Raw genomic sequence first — 20747 nt, 5'->3', positions numbered from 1 at the left:
CGGTGACCCAAAACCCTTGCTTGGAAGGTGCACTTTTCTTTTTTTAAACCACTCCAGCCTGCAAGGAACGTTTTAAGACTTCTTCTCAGTTTGCCATGTGCTCTTTTTCAGTGAACCCTGTCACCAAAACATCATCTAAATAGATTATAACCTGGAGCACTCCCTGCAGTAAACTTTCCATCGCTCTCTGGAAGATGGCCAAAGCTGCGAAGATGCCAAAAGGCAACCGAGTGTACTGGTACAACCCTTTGTGTATTAACTGTGACAAATTCCCAGGAGGCATTATCTAACTCTAATTATTGATAAACATGACTCAGGTCAAGCTTCATGGAGGTGGTTCCACCTACCAGCTTGGCATACAGGTCTTTGGTTTTTGGTATGGGGTGTCTGTCTAGCTTAGCTACTTTATTAACCGTCAATTTGTAGTGTCCACAAATACGGACGCTCTGGTCGGGTTTAAGGACGGGGAGTATGAGCGCTGCCCATTCTGAGAACTGCACAGGTTGTATAACGCCCAGTTTCTCTCGTCTGTCCAATTCAATGTCGACCTTTTCTCTCAATGCATAAGGTACTGGTCTGGCCTTCCCGAATCAGGGGGTGGCCTCTGGGTCCACGTGAATTTTTGCCTGCAGTCCCTGGATTTCCCTAAGCTTGTCCCTGAAGACCGTGGCGTACTTTTGTAGTAGCTCTGGTCACCCACTTGCTCTCAATTGGAAAATTTCAGCCCATCCCAACTTGATCTCTTTTAGCCAGTTTTGCCCCAGAAGGCTTGGCCCCTTGCCTGCTACCACCATCAAGGGCAGCTTTACTGATCGGATCCCATAATTAACAGTTCCACTATTTATGCCTTTGGCTTGGATGTCTTCACCCATGTATGTTTTTAATTGGGCAGTTGTTTCTTCCAAATTTAATTGATGTTCTCCATTACTCAGGTATTTGAAGGTATTACTGTAGTGGAAACTCCTGTGCCAACTTCCATTCGAACAGGTCCACCATTCACTTTCACTGTTACATAGATTGGTTCTGTTTTTCCAACCTTCAAGTTATACAACGAATAAATATCAGAATCTGTTGCTTCAGGCTCTTCTACATTGTAGATCTCACTGTTTTTTTTTGTTTAAAAGCCTGACTTTTTCCTTACACTGTCTCATTATGTGACTGTTTTTATGACAATAAAAAAACTCTATTTTTTTTAAAGTGCCAATGGTTAAAAGATTGTTTATTTCCACTCCTACTGATATGACTCCTGGTTTTCGCTGCTAAGTTATTTTTTCTCATTTTCCTGCTAGCAAGGTCTGTTTCCCACCTCTCAGTGGAGTCTAGCGTTTTTGCACTCTTCTTGGCTGGGGTTTTTTTTTATTCATTCATGGGATGTGGGCTTCACTGGCTGGGCCAGCATTTATTGCCCATCCCTAATTGCCCTTGTTCAAAGGGCAATTAAGAGTCAACCACATTGCTGTGGACCTGGAGTCACATGTAGGCCCAGACCAGGTAAGGATGGCAGATTTCCTTCCCCAAAGGACATTAGTGAACCAGATGGGTTTTTACAACAATCAACAAGGGTTTCATGGTCATCATTAGACTTTTTTTGATTCCAGGTTTTTACTGAATTCAAATTCCGCCATCTGCCGTGGTGGGATTCAAATCCAGGTCCTCGGAATATTACCCTGGGTCTCTGGGTTACGAGTCCAGCGACAATACCACTTTAAGGCTTTTGAATCTCTAACTGCACTCTCCGCCTCTAGCATCTTCTTAAAGTCCAAATTTGTTTTGGATAACAATCACTTCTGAGCCATGTCCTCAGTCACACCGCACACTAAATGATCTCTAAGCATATCATTTAAGGATGTACCAAACTCACAATGCTCCATTCATTGCTTCAAGCTTGCCACATAGCTCACAACTGTCTCCCCCGGGGATCTAATTCTTGAATGAAACTTGAGCCTTTGCATCATTACTGAGGGCTTTGGTTGATAATGGCCCTTCACCAGGTGCACTAATTGCTCAAAATTTCTCCAGTCTGGGGCACTGGGTGCCATAAAACTTCAAATCGAGCCATTCGTCTTATTCCAACATGTACTTAAGAGGACCGCTCGCCTCTTCTCTTCCACCGAAATCTCATTTGCTTGGGAAAAGAACAAGAGACGCTCAATATAATGGGGCCAATCATCCATTGCTGAATCAAAAGGATCAATTCTTCCGAATTGCAGCATGCTGTGAGGAAGTTACCTTGATGATTTGAACAGAACTTCTACTTATAATTGCTGTGTGAGATACAGCGCTGATTTCGTTTCTCTTGCTTGCTTCTGTTTAATTTGTTTAATCCTCATCACAAGTTTGTTGGATCCTAGTCACCAGTTCGTTGTATCCTGTTCATACATTTGTTGTAAGGGGTGGCCAGTTTGGTACTAATGATAGAGTTAAGTAGCAGACACTTCATTGGTATACAAAGCTAGGGAATGCACAATAAATGGGAAGTTATTGAGAGGGGTCGAAGAAGTTAGAGACCTTGGACTGCATGTCCAAAGGTCCCTGAAGGTGACAGGGCAGGTGGATAAGGTGGTCAAGAAAGCATATGGAATGCTTTTCTTTATTGGGCGAGGTATTGAATACAAAAGCAGGGATGTGATGATGGAACTGTATAAAATGCTGGTTAGGCCACAGCTGGAATTTTGTGTACAGATCTGGTCACCACATTACAGGAAGGACATAATTGCTCTGGAGAGAATGTTGCCAGGACTTGAACATTGCAGCCATGAGGAAAGATTGGACAGGCTAGGGTTGTTTTCCTTGGAACAGAGAAGGCTGAGGGCCTGATTGGGGTGTACGAAATTATGAGGGGCCTAGATAGGGTAGACAGGGATGCTCTGTTTCCCCTAGCGGAGAGATTAATTACCAGGGGGCACAGATTTAAGGTGATTGGTAGAAGAATTAGAGGGGACATGAGGAAAAGCTTTTTCACCCAGAGGGTGGTGGGTGTCTGGAATTCGCTGCCTAAATTGGTGGTTGAGGCTGAAACACTCAACTCATTTAAAAGGTACCTGGATCTGCATCTGAAATGCTGGAACCTGCAAGGCTACGGACCAGGTGCTGAAAGGTGGGATTAGAATGGACGGCTAGTTTTTTTCTTTTTTCTTTTTCGGCAGGCACAATGGGCTTCATGGCATCTTTCTGTGCTGTAACTTTTCTATGGTTCTAAAGAGTAATGTTCAAAAAAAAAATGACCAAAAAAACCCAATCTTTTTTAATGTCCTGATGATTTTTCTCCAGTGTCGCACACAACAGCGTCTTGGAGATCGATCTTCAATCCCTGGAGACTCCAGGCCAATCCTGGAGGGTTGGCAACCCTATCTTAAGGGAGGAGGGCGAGGTAGAGAGGCAGAGCGGTTTAGATAGGGAATCCCAGAGTTTAAAGCCCCCGGCAACTGAAAGCATACCATGGTGGAACGATTAAAAGCGGGAATGTGCAAGAGGCGGGTGAGCGCAGAGATCTCGGGGGGTTGTAAGGGCTCGAGGGTGTTATAGAGATAGGGAGGAAGCGAGGAAATGGTTTCCACAAGGTGATGTGGTGGAGGACAGGGTTAAAAGCAGGGCTGCCGCCACACTGTTCAATCTCTGAGCCCAAAAGGGGAAATGTGTCACAGAAAATAAGATCCTATTGGGTGTAAAGAAAACAACTTATAAGTTGAAACATGTAAACCTCATGTTGAAATCTGTGATAAGTCTAGTCTAAACAACGTGCATTGGCAAAACAGGCTCCTCAGGGGAGTGTGTGGTTCCCAGGAGGCTTATATTATTAACATGTAGGTTTAGTTCCTTCTCGCCCTATGTAAACAGTCAGATATCTGAACATCACCAGCTCTGTTCTTGGCGAGTGTTTCTTGATATTTGTAAATAATGACTTCCATCCTGTCGCACTCCCAACTGAAATTCAGTCTTAACACGCGGGCCTGAATTTCACATTCCCCCGCCGGCTGGTTTTTAGGTGGGGAGGGAGCGTGAAATTGGAGGAACGGGATTCCCTCCGGGGTCCTGCCCTCCCTGACCTCGCGGTGAATTTGTGCTGGGCCGGGCAAGGCCTCAGGCCTTGCCCCAGTTGAGGCCCTTAAATGGCCAAGTATCGGCCACTTAAGGGGCCTTTTCTCACCAAGCCTCAATTTTTAATCAGGCGGGAGGATTTCCCAGGCATGGGGGAAGCCCGAAAATGGATGGAGTTAGGCCTCGGGCGGGAAGGTGGGGTGGGGTGCCTCCATCAGAAGACACCCTCCTTAAGGTCCGGTGGCCTCTGGACCTCCTCCCCCTCCCGGCCTCTCCCCAACACCCCAATCACCCACTTTCCACGCCCCACAGACCTTCCCTACCTTCCCCACCCTGGGACGCTGTAAAATGACCTTGCCATTCACTCCCGGGACTGGCTGAGGCGTCGTCCTGAAGTTCCTCTTCTACCCACTGAAGCTGTTGTCACTGCAGGGACCAGAGAGCTGCCGGCCAATCAGATTGGCCAGCAGTCCTCCAAGGCGGGACTTGTCCCACCGGGTGAGGATAAGGAACTTACAGGGTCCCAGACAAACAGCGGGGATGTGAGGCTGAACATGCAGCTCTTTCAAAGAGCCAGCACAGGCACGATGGGCCGAATGGCCACCTTCTGTGCTGTAAATTTCAACGATTCAGTGATGCTAATTACATAGTGCGCCACTGCTAGTTACACACAGAGTTCCTGCAAGTATAATTTACCATAATCATCCCCCACTCAGACTGTGTAGATTCCCTATATTCAAACTAGCTTACTAGCTGAAAATACACACCAAATCAGCTCGGGCCTTCAGGAGATTAGTTTGCGTGACTCACGCATTCCACTCATAACATTAGCCTGATGATACTGACTGAGGCTGCTGAGCTTCTCCAGAATTTTTTGGCACGAGCATTTTCCACCCTCATGTTCAAGTCCCTCCATAGCCTCATCCCCTCCTTATCTCCATAACCTCCCCCACACACACAACCTCCTTCCCCACGCCCCCCCCCCCCACCAAAGAACCCTGCATCCTTCCAACTCTGGCCTATTTGCCGCACCCCCCCACTTTCTTCACCTCACCTTCAACCACTTTGGTCCTAAACTCTGGAATTCCCTCCATAAACACCTCCATCTCACTCTCTTCTCCTTTAAAACATTCCCTAAAACCTAGCCCTCCCCTCATTCTGTCATCTCCCTATGTGGCTCAGTGTCAATTTTTAATCTGATTATGCGCCTGTGAAGCACCTTGGGACAGTTTATGACATTATAGGTGCTATATAAATGCAAATTAGTGTTGTAGGTTTTATTTTACATTTCCAGCATTCCCTGCTTTGCTTTTTATTCGGGAGAAGGCCTCTCAGTCACTCCCGTCATTAGGGTATTGGGATTTCAGTATCAACTCTCGGACCCTTCAGAATTCAAACTGTGGCTTGGTTTCATTTGGCAAAGAAAGTCAGGTGGAATGCGAGCACCTGTTGATTCACTGCCGCCCATTTCCCTCTGCCTCCCAAGAGCAATTAATCTTACCTGCAAATTTGCCAGGGTCCTTCCCAAATTTGGCCTGGGGACTTTTTCTGCCTCTCCCAGGAGACTGTATGCCCAGGATGCAGAGGCCAAACTGGGTGAAGCTGGTTCGATGATTCAGATGACCTTTGGAACAATCTTTCCAAGTCTTTGTATTTGATACTGTGCCCAACAACAGACTTGTGAGCAAAATTCTAACTCATGGAACAAAAGGGAAAGTAGGCCCTTGGATAAGAAATTGGCTGAGTGACAGGAAACAGAGTAATGATCAATGGTTGTTTTTCGGATTGGAGAAAGGTTTGTAGCGGAGTTCCTCAGGGGTCTGTGTTGGGACCCTTGCTCTTCCTGAACTATATTAATGACCTAGACTGTGGTGTGCAGGGCATGATTTCAAAATTTGCAGATGATACAAAATTTGGAAACGTTGTCAACTGTGATGAGGATAGTCTTGAACTTCAAAAGGACATAGACATGTTGGTGGATTGGGCAGACAAGTGGCAGATGAGGTTCAATGCAGAGAAGTGTGAGGTGATTCATTTTGGCAGGAAGAATATGGAGAGACAGTACAAAATAAAGGAAGAAACTCTAAAGGAGGTGCAGGAACAGAGGGACCTTGGTGTATATGTACACAAGTCATTGGAAATGGCAGGGCATGTTGAGGGAACAGTTGATAAAGCGTGTGGTATCTTAGGCTTTATTAATAGGGGCATTGAGTACAAGAGTAAGGAGGTCATGTTGAACTTGTATAAGACACCAGTTCGGCCTCATCTGGAGTACTGCGTCCAGTTCTGGGCGCCATACTTGAGGGAGTATGTGAAGGCATTGGAGAGAGTACAAAGGAGATTCACAAGAATGATTCCAGGGATAAAGAACTGGAGCTATGAGGATAGATTGGAGAGGTTGGGTCTGGTTTCCTTGGAGAAAAGAAGGCTGAGAGGAAACTTGATAGATGTATTTAAGATCCTGGGGGATATGGACAGGGTAAATAGTGAGAACAGAATTACCTGGAAAAACTCAGCAGGTCTGGCAGCATCGGCGGAGAAGAAATCAGTTAACGTTTCGAGCCTTCATGGCCCTTCGGCAGAACTGAAGCATAGTTAGGAGAAGGGAGAAATATAAACTGGTTTAAGGTGGGGGGGGGGGGGGGGGGCGGGGGGGAAGAGAGAAGTTGAGGGTGTGGTGATTGTGGAGATAAGCAGTGATAGGAGCAGATAATCAAAAGATGTCACAGACAAAAGGATCAAAGAGGTGTTGAAGGTGGTGATATTTGTCTAAGAAAAGTGCTAATTAAGAATGGATGGCAGGATACTCAAGGTACAGCTCTAGTGGGGGTGCGGTGGCAAGATTAACAAGGTTTTAGTTTTAGATTTAAAAATAATGGAAATAGGTGGGGAAAGAAGAATCTATATAAATTATTGAAAAAAAAAAGGGTGGGGTGGGGTGGGGGGAGAAACGGGGTGGGGATGGGGGGAGGGGGAGTTTAAGATCTAAAGTTGTTGAATTCAATATTCAGCCCGGAAGGCTGTAAAGTGCCTAGTCGGAAGATGAGGTGCTGTTCACCCCCCCTGACGGCATTCCGTAGGGATCGTTCCCTCTGGGACACCCTGGTCCACTCCTCCATCACCCCCTACTCCTCAACCCCCACTTATGGCACCTCCCCATGCCCACGCAGAAGATGTAACACCTGCCCCTTCACTTCCTCTCTCCTCACCGTCCAAGGGCCCAAACACTCCTTTCAAGTGAAGCAGCATTTCACTTGCATTTCCCCTAACTTAGTCTACTGCATTCGTTGCTCCCAATGCGGTCTCCTCTACATTGGAGAGACCAAACGCAAACTGGGCGACCGTTTTGCAGAACACCTGCGGTCTGTCCACAAGAAAGACCCAAACCTCCCTGTCGCTTGCCATTTTAACACTCCATCCTGCTCTCTTGCCCACATGTCTGTCCTTGGCTTGCTGCATTGTTCCAGTGAAGCCCAGCGCAAATTGGAGGAACAGCACCTCATCTTCCGACTAGGCACTTTACAGCCTTCCGGGCTGAATATTGAATTCAACAACTTTAGATCTTAAACTCCCCCTCCCCCCATCCCCACCCCGTTTCTCCCCCCTCCCCCCTCTTTTTTTTTCAATAATTTATATAGATTCTTCTTTCCCCACCTATTTCCATTATTTTTAAATCTAAAACTAAAACCTTGTTAGTCTTTTCCACCCCACCCCCACTAGAGCTGTACTTTGAGTATCCTGTCTTCCATTCTTAATTAGCACTTTTCTTAGACAAATATCACCACCTTCAACACCTCTTTGATCCTTTTGTCTGTGACATCTTTTGATTATCTGCTCCTATCACTGCTTGCTTATCTCCACAATCACCACACCCTCAACTTCTCTCTTCCACCCCCCCACCGCCCCCCCCTCCCCCCACCTTAAACCAGTTTATATTTCTCCTTTCTCCTAACTATGCTTCAGTTCTGCCGAAGGGCCATGAAGGCTTGAAACGTTAACTGATTTCTTCTCCGCCGATGCTGCCAGACCTGCTGAGTTTTTCCAGGTAATTCTGTTTTTGTTTTGGATTTCCAGCATCCGCAGTAGCTTTTAGCTTTTTGTTTTTAAATAGTGAGAAACTGTTCCCACTAAAGGAAGAAAAATAATTGGCAAAAGTGATGTGAGGAAAGATTTTGCACCCAGAGGGTTGTTGGAGCCTGGGGCGAACTTCCTGAGAGGGTGGTGGAGGCAGGTTTGATCGAGGTATTCAAAAGAGAATTGGGTTGCTACCTGAAAGGAAAGAATGTGCAGGGTTACGGGGATAAGGCAGGGGAGTGGGACTAGGAGGAATACTCTTTCAGAGAGCCAGTGCAGACTCGATGGGCTGAATGGCCTCCTTCTGCACTGTAAAGATTCTGGGCAGAATTTTCTGCCTATCGGGCGGGCCGGTCGGGAGCGGGCGCAGAGCCGATCGCCATCCTTGATCTGCTCCGCGCCGCCATTTTACGTGGGTGGGCCAATTAAGGCCCCGCCCAGTGTGATGCGCGGCCGGGAGCGCTCAATGCTACCTGTGCGGGTTGGGGGGAGGAGGGAGAGTCGGGGCCTGCGCCGAGCTGCCTCAGGGAGATTAATTTCATGTTGAAATTTTTAAATGAAGAAAGATAAAAATCATTTAGACATGTCCCCTCATGTGACAGTGTCACATGAGCTGGGACATGTTTATGAATTGTGAAAAATATACTTATTTATTTAATAAAACCTTCATGAAACCTCATCCCGCCCGTGGATGAGGTTTCCTGAAAAACGCGAAGGCCGCTTGGGCTCCTCGCCTGCCCCCCCGCCAACCTTAAGGTTGGACTGGCAGCCCTGTCAATTATCTCAATTAGTTTTCTTATGGCCTTAACAGATCTTTGGCAGTTCGGTGGGCGTGCAGCCGCCTCCAGTGCACGCCCGCCAAGCAAAAGATCTAAATGACGCGCGGTGACGTTGGGACACACGCAGCGTCATTTTACCTGTCGGCGTGTGGGGCCCGCCCCTGCTCACCTACGTCAAAATTCTGGCCTCTGTGATTTCTGTGATCATAGATTCCTCAGATAGTTCAACAGCAGGTAGAGACTATTCAGCCCCTCGAGTCTGCTCCACCATTCACTCAGTAGTCGATCTGTATCTTGACTCCATCCACCCACCTTTGCTCCATATCCCTTGATGTCCTTACTTAACAAAAATCTATCAATCTGAGACTTGAGTGCTCCCCCAGCTTCCACAGCCTTTTTGGGAGAAAGAGTTCCAAATTTCCACTACTGTTTGTGAAGGAGTATTTCCTGATTACACTTGTTATGGGCCAAATTCTGATTTTAAGGTCATGTCCCCTCAGTTCCACTACCAGAGGAAATATTTTCTTGCTAGCTACCCTATCAAGTCCCTTTCATAATTTTAAACATTGACCATATTTGGCGCGGAAGAGATGCCAAGACTGAAAAGTGAATTTTGTGTGTTTATTTTTAAAGAGTTTGGAGGTTGTGAATAGCTGCCAAAATATCAGGGGTCAGGGCAGGAGATGTACTGCAGTCAGCAGGAATGTGAGAGATGTAATGCTTGATAGCTGGTGTCTTCACTTTGAGCTCTCCAGGGTCAGCGAACTGACAGACATTCAGGATGTTACCGGACATTAAAAGATTGAACAGGCCAGGGTTCTTTTCTCTAGACAGGAGAAGACGAGGGGTGACCTGATTGAGATCTTCAAGATTATGAAAGGGTTTGATAGGTAGGTATGGAGATATTTCCACTTACTGGGGGCCATAAATATAAGATAAATACCAATAAATCCAATAGAGAATTCCAGAGAAACTTCTTAACCCGGAATGTGATTGGAATGTTGAACAAAATGCCAAAAGAAATGGTTGAGACAAACAGTATAAATGCATTTAAAGGCAAATTGGATAAGCAAAATATGAGGGAGGAAAGATTAGTCACAGTTTAAAAATAAAGGGTCTCCCATTTAAGATGGAGATGAAGAGAAATTTATTTTCTCTCAGAGGGTCGTGAGTCTTTGGAACTGTCTTCCCCAGAGAGCATTAGAGGCAGGGTCATTGAAATTTCTACAGTTGAGGTGGATAGATTCTTGACAGACAAGGGAGTCAAAAGTTATCAGGGGGGTAGGTGGGAATGTAGCGTTGAGACCACAACCAGATCAGCCATGATCTTATTGAATGATGCAGCAGGCGCGAAGGGCTGAATGGCCTACTCCTGCTCCTAATTCGTAAGCTTGCATGTCCGCTATAGGATACGCTGCTGAGGTTAGACAAAGGATGGGTGGGAGGTGGCTTATGTGGTGCATAAACACCAGTAGGGATCCTTTCTGCTGAATGACCTCTTTCTGTGCTGTAGATACTTTGTAATACCTTGTAATGCTTGAATTGGTCTAAGCCAGATCAGTGGTGCTCGCCACCATCATTGTAATAGATTCTATCTGACGTCGCTGGTAGGATGTCCATTTCTAGTCAACAATTTTTAAAAGTTCTTTCATGGGGTGTGAGCGTCGTTGGGCAGGTCAACATTTTTTGCTCATCCCTAATTGCCCTTGAGAAGGTGGTGGTGAGCCACCACCTTGAACCGTTGCAGTAGGTACACCCAGAGTGCTGACCTGTGCCTTGTAGATGGTGGACAGGCTTCGAGGAGTCAGGGAGTGAATTACTCCCCACAGAATTCCCAGCCTCTCACTTGCCCCTGTCGCCACAGTTCAGCGTCTGGTCAATGGTAACCCGCAAGATGTTGACAATGTGTCTGACCAGCCTTGCTCTAATCTTTAGATCGCACCTTGTCCTGAATTCCTGCACTAGAGGATGCAGAACTCATTCAACATTTTAAAAGCCTCAATTAGGTCACCCCTCAATCTCCTAAACTCAAGGCAAGTGCATTGTTCATTGTGCAACAGGGTTATTCAGAGAAGAAAGGTTCAGACTGGATCCTTGGTCTGACCTTTTCTTACCTGAGATTATGGTGTTAAGAATTCCACAATTGGCCTCAGTACTCACCCCGAGGGAGAGCGGTAAAAAAAAATCAACCTGAATTCCTATTCCTAATGATGACCCAGTCAGAAAGAAGCACATACATTTCTATACATTTCTATTGCACCTTCCACAACCTCATGATATCTCAAAACACTTCACAGCTAATTAATTACTTTTTGAAGTGTAGCCAATGTTGTAACATGGGTAAATCAACAGCCAATTTGCGCACAGCAAGCTCCCACAAACAGCAGTGAGGCAATGCCCAGATAATCTATTTTACCGATGCTAATTGAGGGATAATTAATGGCCAGGACACTGGGGAAAACTCCCTTGTTCTTCTTCAAAACTGTAGCTGGGAAATCTTTTATGTTCACCTGAGAGAGCAGAGAGGGCCTCAGTTTGACAAATGAAAGCAGCTCTGAGGGCACAGAATTCCCTCGGTCCCACACTGGGAGTGTCAGCCTAGATTTTGGTGCTCAAGTCTCTGGAGTGGAACTCGAGCCTCTGACTTCATGAGTCAGAGGCCAGCATGTGACCCACAGAGCCACTGCCTACCCGATCTACATATGCGAATGTCAGATTCAGAGAAGGGTTGGGGGTCATCTTGGGGGCTGTGTTCAGACAGGAAGGTGGGAGAGGCTCGGGTTAGGATCTGGGAGGCAAGTGGAGAACCAGGAAGAAGAAACTAAACAAAGGAGGTTAACATGCTCTGGCCCCCTCCCAAAGTCCTAATCAACAAAAGTACAGCTCAGGCCTATACGGAATTTAGCCCATTCCAAGTTAAGACAGGAGTGCCTGAGAGAATGGAGGAAGCAATTCAATAGCACCTTTCCAAATGGTGGTGGATATAAATTTGAAAAGGGAAAATTTTCAGAGCTGGTCAGAGCAGGAGGAAGTGGAACTTTGGGACAGAGCAAGTGGAGTTGGCCATTCAGCCCCTTGAGTCTTTAATGTTCTTCGGAACAGAGGAAGAGGAGCTGGCTATTCAGCCCATCGAGCCTTTATTGTCATTCACTGATGAGGTCATGGCAGACCTGCGACATAACTCCATATCATAGTCATAGAAACTTATGGCACAGAAGGTTGTGAATGCCCTGTTGTGCATTTGTTGGTGCTTTGAAAGATCAGTCAAGCTCATTTCCATATTCCTCCTTTTTGAACGTCACCTGCGACCCACATCCCTGAATACCTACAATTAACACACATCTATCAATCTCTTAAAGACTTAAAATTAACAATTGATCGAACATGCATTGCTGTCTGGGAGGAGAGTTCCAAACTTCTACCACTCTTTGCATGTAGAAGTCTTTCCTAATTTCTCTCCTGAAAGATCTGGCTCTATTTATTTTTGACTATCTCCTCTAGTCCTAGAGTCCCCAGTGAATGGGAAATAGTTTATTTCTATCTACCTTATCAATTCCTCTTAATATCATTTTTTTGTTTACTTTTTCACAGAATGTGGGAGTCACCGGCAAGGCCAGCATTTATTGCCCACCCCTGATTGTCCTTGAACTGAGTAGCTTGCTAGGCCATTTAAGAGGGCAGTTAAGAGTGACATGTGGGCCAGACTGGATAAGAGCAGCAGATTTCCTTCCTGTGAACCAGATGGGTGAGAACTTCCATCAAGCCACGCCTTATCCTCCCAAATTCCAAGGAATACAACCCTAGTTTTTGCATCAGATTGCTCTTTCAAAGAGATAATATGGAGAGTATGAGCGGAGGACCCTGAAACAAGTAGTCAGCAGCACCTAGAGGAGAGTGCGAGAGGAGGACCCTTGGACAGGCAGTCAGCAGCACCTAGAGGAGAATGTGAGAGGAGGACCTTAGGACAGGCAGTCAGCAGCACCTAGAGGAGAGAGCGAGAGGAGGACCCTTGGACAGGCAGTCAGCAGCACCTAGAGGAGAGTGCAAGAGGAGGAACCTGGGACAGGCAGTCAGCAGCACCTAGAGGAGAGAGCGAGAGGAGGACCCTGGGACAGGCAGTCAGCAGCACCTAGAGGAGAATGTGAGAGGAGGAACCTGGGACAGGCAGTCAGCAGCACCTAGAGGAGAATGTGAGAGGAGGACCTTAGGACAGGCAGTCAGCAGCACCTAGAGGAGAGAGCGAGAGGAGGACCCTTGGACAGGCAGTCAGCAGCACCTAGAGGAGAGTGCAAGAGGAGGAACCTGGGACAGGCAGTCAGCAGCACCTAGAGGAGAGAGCGAGAGGAGGACCCTGGGACAGGCAGTCAGCAGCACCTAGAGGAGAGTGCAAGAGGAGGAACCTGGGACAGGCAGTCAACAGCACCTAGAGGAGAGTGCGAGAGGGGGACCTTAGGACAGGCAGTCAGCAGCACCTAGAGGAGAGAGCGAGAGGAGGACCCTTGGACAGGCAGTCAGCAGCACCTAGAGGAGAGTGCAAGAGGAGGAACCTGGGACAGGCAGTCAGCAGCACCTAGAGGAGAGTGCGAGAGGAGGAACCTGGGACAGGCAGTCAACAGCACCTAGAGGAGAGTGCGAGAGGGGGACCTTAGGACAGGCAGTCAGCTGCACCTAGAGGAGAGTGCGAGAGGAGGAACCTGGGACAGGCAGTCAGCAGCACCTAGAGGAGTGAGCGAGAGGAGGAACCTGGGACAGGCAGTCAACAGCACCTAGAGGAGAGTGCGAGAGGAGGAACCTGGGACAGGCAGTCAGCAGCACCTAGAGGAGTGAGCGAGAGGAGGGCCCTGGGACAGGCAGTCAGCAGCACCTAGAGGAGAGAGTGAGAGGAGGACCTTAGGACAGGCAGTCAGCAGCACCTAGAGGAGAGAGTGAGAGGAGGGCCCTGGGACAGGCAGTCAGCAGCACCTAGAGGAGAGTGTGAGAGGAGGACCTTAGGACAGGCAGTCAGCAGCACCTAGAGGAGAGAGCGAGAGGAGGGCCCTGGGACAGGCAGTCAGCAGCACCTAGAGGAGAGAGTGAGAGGAGGACCTTAGGACAGGCAGTCAGCAGCACCTAGAGGAGAGAGCGAGAGGAGGGCCCTGGCACAGGCAGTCAGCAGCACCTAGAGGAGAGTGTGAGAGGAGGAGTCTGGGACAGGCAGTCAGCAGCACCTCGAGGGTAGTGGGAGTGGAGTGGCTGTATAGAGAGCAAAGCAGAGTTTACCTGTGAGGGAGCCAGTTCTCACCCAGACACTTGTTGATGTTGGAATTCGAAAGGTGTGATGTCAGGACAAGGGAGAGAGCTGATTGTTTGGTAGTGGGTAAGTTGTTTTTTTTCCACTTTAAAGGGATATTACAGAAGGGAAGAGTCTCAGATTCTGTTTTTTTAAGAAAAACGAAGTAGTTTTGTACCTGGCTTAAATTTAGGGAAATAGTCTTTGAATTAAAAACAAACAATAAGTTTGGCGAGGGAGCTCAGTCCCGTGTGTTGTAAGGCCTGCAGCGTGTGGGAATTCTCAGACACTCCTTGCAGTCCGGATGACCACATATGCAGGAAGTGTCACCGGCTTGACCAGCTTGAGTAACGGGTTTTGGAGCTTGAGGGTCAGAGGGAGACACAGTGGAGCATCCGTGAGGCTGAGGGTTACGTGGATAGCACGTTTTTAGATGTGGTCACTCTGCAGCTTAAGGAAGTGCAGTCAGAGAGGGAATGGGTGACCATCAGTCAGAAGAAGGGAGGCAGGCAGGTAGTCAGGAAAGCTCCAGAGTGCATCTCCCTCAAGAACCGTTTTTCTGTGTTGGAAAACGATGAGGGTGAAGGTTTCTCTGGAGAGAACGGCCGGAGCCAGGTTCACGGCACTGTGGGTGGCTCAGCTACACAAGGAGGGAGGAGTAAGTGTCCAAGAGCAATAGTGGCAGGAGACTCAATAGTGAGGGGTGCAGACAGGCCCTTCTGCCTCCCTGGTGCCAGGGTCAAGGATGTCACAGAACGGCTGCAGGGCATTCTGTAGGGGGAGGGCAAACACTCAGAGGTCGTGGTTCACATTGGTACCAACGACATAGGTAGAAAGAGGGATGAGGTCCTGCAACAAGAATTTAGGGAGTTAAGTGGCAGATTAAAAGGCAGGACCTCAAAGGCTATAATCTCTGGATTACTCCCTGTGCCACATGCTAGTGAGTACAGGAATAGGAGGATAGAGAGGATGAATGTGTGGCTGAAGAGATGGTGCAGGAGGGAGGGCTTTAGTTTCCTGGATCACTGGGTCTGTTTCTGGTGAAGGTGGGGCCTGTACAAGTCGGACGGGTTGCACCTGAACTGGAACGGGACAAACTCTTTGTGGGGAGGTTTGCTGGCGCTGTTGGGGGGCTGGGGGTTTAAACTAATTTGGCAGGGGGATGAGATACAGAGCGGAGGTACAGTCAGGGCTACAGCCAAATATAGAAGAGAAACTAAGTCAGTCTAGAAGGCAGAGCAAATATAGACCTGTTAAAAGCACAAGGGAATAATGCAAGGCAGGATTGTATCTATTTTAATGCAAGGAGTCTTACAATTAAGGCAGGTGAATTGAGGGTGTTGATTAACACATGGGAATATAATATTGTTGCTATCACAGAGACATGGTTGAGGAAAGGGCAGGATTGGCAGCTCAATATTCCAGGGTATAGAATCTTCAGGTGTGACAGGGATGGGGTGTAAAAGAGGAGGTGGTATTACACTATTGATCAAGGAGTCAATTACTGCAATAAGGAGGGATGGTATCTTAGAAGGTTCCTCAAATGAGGCCATATGGGTAGAACTTAAAAACAAAAAGGGGGCAATCACTTTGCTGGGAGTGTACTATAGACCCCCAAACAATCAGGGAGAGATAGAGGAGCAGATATGTAGGCAAATCTCAGAGAAGTGTAAAAACAATAGGGTAATAATAGTAGGGGATTTCAACTTCCGCAATATTAAGTGCGATAGTCTTAGTGTGAAAGGCTTAGAAGGGGCGGAATTCTTAAGGTGCATCCAGGAAAGCTTTTCGAGCCAGCACTTAGAAAGTCTACAAGAGGAGGGGCGGTACTGGACATAATCTTAGGGAATGAAGCTGGGCAAGTGGTAAAAGTGTCGGTGGGGGAGCATTTCGGGGATAGTGACCATAACTCTGTAAAATTCAAGGTAATTTTGGAAAAGGACAAAGATGGACCGTAAATAAAGATCCTGAATTGGGGGAAGGCCAATTTCAATATGATAAGACAGGATCTGGCCAAAGTGGACTGGGAGCAGCTACTTGTAGGAAAGTCTACATCAGACCAATGGGTGTCATTCAAAAATAGTGAGAGTTCAGGGCCAACATGTTCCTGTAAAGGTGAAGGGTGGGAGCAACAAGTCCAGGGAACCCTGGATGTCAAGGGATATAGAGGATTGGATAAGGAGAAAAAAGGAGGCTTATGGCAGATACAGAGGGCTGAAAACAGCAGAAGCCCTCGAGGAGTATAGAAAGTGTAGTCGGGTGGGAGGAGGGGTAGCTTAAAAGAGTAATTAGGAGATCGAAGAGCGGGCATGAAAAAACACTGGTGGGCAAGATAAAGGAAAATCCCAAGGCATTTTATAAATGTATTTAGGGCCAAGAGGATAACCAGGGAAAGCCCATTAAGGACTAAAGTGGCAATCTGTGCATGGAGCCGGAGGATTTAGGTGAGGTTTTAAATGATTACTTTTCATCTGTGTTCACTATGGAGAAGGACGATGTAGGTGTAGAAATCAGGGAGGGGGACTGTGATATACTTGAACAAATTAGCATTGAAAGGGAAGAGGTATTAATGGTTTTAGTGGGCTTAAAAGTGGATAAATCCCCAGGCCTAGGTGAGAGGTATCCCAGGCTGCTATGTGAGGCAAGGGAGGAGATTGCAGGGACTCTGACACTAATTTTCAAATCCTCTGTGGCCACAGGAGAGGTGCCAGATGGCTGGAGGACAGCGAATGTGGTACCATTATTCAAGAAGGATAGTAGGGATAAACCAGGTAATTACAGACCAGTGAGTCTAACATCATTGGTAGGGAAACCATTGGAAAAAGTTCTGAGGGACAGGATTAATCTCCACTTGGAGAGGCAAGGATTAATCAGGGATAGTCATGGATTTCAGGGGGTGATCAAGTCCAACAAATTTGATTGAATTTTTCAAGGAGGTGACTCGTTGTTTGGATGAGGGTAGTGCAGTTGATGTAGTCTACATGGACTTCAGTAAGGCTTTTGACAAGGTCCCGTAAGGGAGAATGGTCAAGAAGGTAAGAGCCCATGGGATCCAGGGTAATTTGGCAAATTGGATCCAAAATTGGCCTAGTGGCAGGAGGCAGACGGTGATGGTCAAAAGTTGTTTTTGCGATTGGAAACCTGTGACAAGTGGTGTACCGCAGGGATCGGTGCTGGGACCATTGCTGTTTGTAGTGTACATTAATGATTTAGATGGGAATATAGGAGGTATGATCAGTAAGTTCGCAAATGACACGAAAATTGGTTGTGAAGTAAATAGTGAGGAGGAAAGCCTCAGATTACAGGACAATGTAGAAGGGCTGGTAAGATGGGAAGAGCAGTGGCAAATGGAATTTAATCTTGAAAAGCGTGAGGCGATGCATAACCCTAACCCTAACCCTAACCATTTTGGGAGGACTAACACAGCAAGGGAATATACAATGAATGATAGGACCCTAGGAAGTATAAAGGATCAATGGGACCTTGGTGTACATATCCATAGATCCCTAAAAGCAGCGGCACAGGTAGATAAGATGGTTTAGAAGGCATATGGGATACTTGCCTTTATTAGCCGAAGCATAGAATGTAAGAGCAGGGAGGTTATGATGGAGCTGTATAAAATGCTAGTTAGGCCACAGCTGGAGTAGTGTAGTAGTTCTGGTCACCACACTATAGGTAGGGTGTGATTGCACTGGAGAGGGTGCAGAGGAGATTCACCAGGACGTTGCCTGGGCTGGAGCGTTTCAGCTATGAAGAGAAACTGGATAGGCTGGGGTTGTTTTCCTTAGAGCAGAGAAGGCTGAAGGGGGGACTTGATAGAGGTGTACAAAATTATGACAGGCATGGATAGGGTAGATAGGAAGAAACTTTTCCCCTTAGCGGAGGTGTCAATAACCAGGGGGTATCGATTTAAGGTAGGGGGCAGGAGGTTTAGAGGGGATTTGAGGAAACAACTTTTCACCCAGAGGGTGGTTGGAATCTGGAACACTGCCTGAGGGGGCGGTAGAGGCAGGAACCCTCACCACATTTATGAAGTACTTAGATGAGCACTTGGAATGCCATAGCATAAAGGGCTACGGGCCAAGTGCTGGAAAATGGGATTAGAATAGATAGGGGCTTGATGGCTGGCACAGAGACGATGGGCCGAAGGTATAACTCTGTGACTGTATGGGTCGAGCGGCCTCCTCCTGTGCTGTGTCTATGATCCTATGAAGACCGAGCACAAGGTATTGTGCCGAGAGTATGAGGGTGAGGGCAGCCAATTGCAGTTTGCTTCCTTTTGTGTTCGGCCCCTGCTGCAGCCTATTCAACTGAATCCATTCATGAGTAAATCCATCCTGACAGGACACGGGTGACATCATCCATGTTCAGAACTCTGCCAGGAAGTCCAGTGATCGAAGATAAACAATACAAGCATGAACCCAGACAAGATCGCTGGGCAGGCATGGAGCTCCCAACAAGACCAGGGAAGTCTGTACAGCTGCTTATAGCTCATTGCAACAACAAATGACTTCATCCATGCTTCCATATTCAACCAGTGTACCAAGAGAAGGAAACAGTTTATATGTATTTAACTTGGTGTGACTCTAGTGGAGCAGACTGTGTGAAATCAAGTGCACACCATCCGGCACAGCTATTCAGGCACTTTTCTCCACTGTCGATAATTCTCTCTACCAGCCCCGCCCTCAGCCTCTCACCCCAATAATCTCTTCACCACATTGCCACTTCACCACCACCCCCATCCCGACATCTTCAAAATCCTCCTCAAACCTTACCTTTTCAAAACATGGGCTTTGGTCACCTCCCCAACCAGCCCCCCCTTTTCCCCGTGCCCCATTCCTGCTCAGCACTGCCACCTGACAGTGAAGCAGCATGAAACATGTTGCCCAGTGTAAGGCGCTATATAAATAGACACTGAAGTCACAATTGTACCATTAGACCAGCAACAAGGAGGTGAAGTGGGGGGAGGCAATTGGGGGGGGAAGGGTTACACAATTCTAGAACTATATAGAAACGATAAGACAGAAGACGACCATTCAGCCCAACTAGTCCATGTTGGTGTTTATCTTCCCATGAGCAGTAAATCTCTGTGCTCGAGCTTGTTTTGTTCCCATTTTCATCAGTCATCTCACTGATCTATTGCTAAATGCTGATGTGGTTTCTGCTTCATCCACTCGCTCTGTAGCGTGTTCACTGCAATGAATCAGTGAATTCCGTCACCTCACAACACTGTGTAAAAATATTTCTCCTGCTCTCTGTCCTAAATTCCTCACTAATAATTTAAATTTAAAACTCTCATCTTTGTGATTAAATCATTCCATGGCCTCTCTCTATCTCTTTAACCTGAGGGATCTGTGTTTTTCCAATCCTGGCCTCATGAACAAACCTGATTTTATTCACTCCATCATTGGTGCCTGTGCCTTCAGTCCCTTAGGCCCCCAAGCTCTTGAATCGCCCTCCCTAAACCTCTCCACCTTGCTTCCCTCCTTTAACATGCTGCTTAAAGCCTTCCCCTTTGACCAAAGCTTTTGACCACCTGACTAAATATCTCCTGATCTGGTTTGGTGTCAGAGTTTGTTTTAAAATGCTCCCGTGAAGCATCTTGGAATATTTTAACTTTGTTGAAGGTGCTATATAAATTTAAGTTGTTGTTGTACGTCCTACACTCACTATCCATCTCAAAGGTTTATGCATTTGGTCCAGTGTCTCCATTGGTGAATGTACTATGTGGTGCAGCACTGAACCATTCATTCAGACTAGGAATGAACTGGATTTGATTTCAGCTCTGGACTGATCTACTCTCAACCCCTGTGGTAGTTGGAGAACTGCAATCAATCAGTACACCCCTGGCCTGGGAGGGGAGACAAGTGAGGAGTCCAATTCCTCCTCATTATATAGTGACCTCTGTTAAAAAAGTGATCAGGTGTGTTGATGTCAGGTGTGCAAAGTGTAGTGTATTTTATATGCCTTGGAGCTGTGCAGAGATGACACACCAGCTGTTATGTGTGCAGCAGGAGTTCTATTTAATGCTTTAAAATGCCTGCTCTTTCTAGCTCCAGCAGCTTCTTGCCTGCAATTTATTTACTTTTCTAAGTCAACACAACCAGGCTCAACTAATCACATGCAGTGGGCATCAACAGTAAACAGACACACACAATCAAATGCTGAACAATTGAATAATGCAGGATTAGGGTTAGGTGCAATGCCATATGGTTGATAATCTGAGACAGCCAGTGCCTAGGCTGTCAAATGAAGAATGGACAGTTATAAACGAATCACAAACCATTGAGTTGCAGGAAGGGAGGAGGGAAATTGGAGGGGAGAATCTGAGTCAGAATCCTTCATAGATCCCACATTGGAATCCATGAGTATATCAGGAGAACTGGATAGTGGAGGAGGCTCCACAGGGGGATGAGGCCAAACCCAGCCCTAACTGTCGTGACAAAAGTCTCATTATGTTGTCTACATACATACATATGAACCTACGAATTAGGAGCGGGGAGTTCCTATTTGAGCTCCTTGAGCCTGCTCCATCATTCGATAAGATCATGGCTGACCTGATTGTGACCTCAGCTCTCGTTTCCTGT

This window comes from Cetorhinus maximus, chromosome 10 (assembly GCF_964194155.1).
Source record: "Cetorhinus maximus chromosome 10, sCetMax3.hap1.1, whole genome shotgun sequence".
NCBI classification, from domain to species: Eukaryota; Metazoa; Chordata; class Chondrichthyes; order Lamniformes; family Cetorhinidae; genus Cetorhinus; species Cetorhinus maximus.
This window is presented reverse-complemented; position numbering follows the sequence as displayed.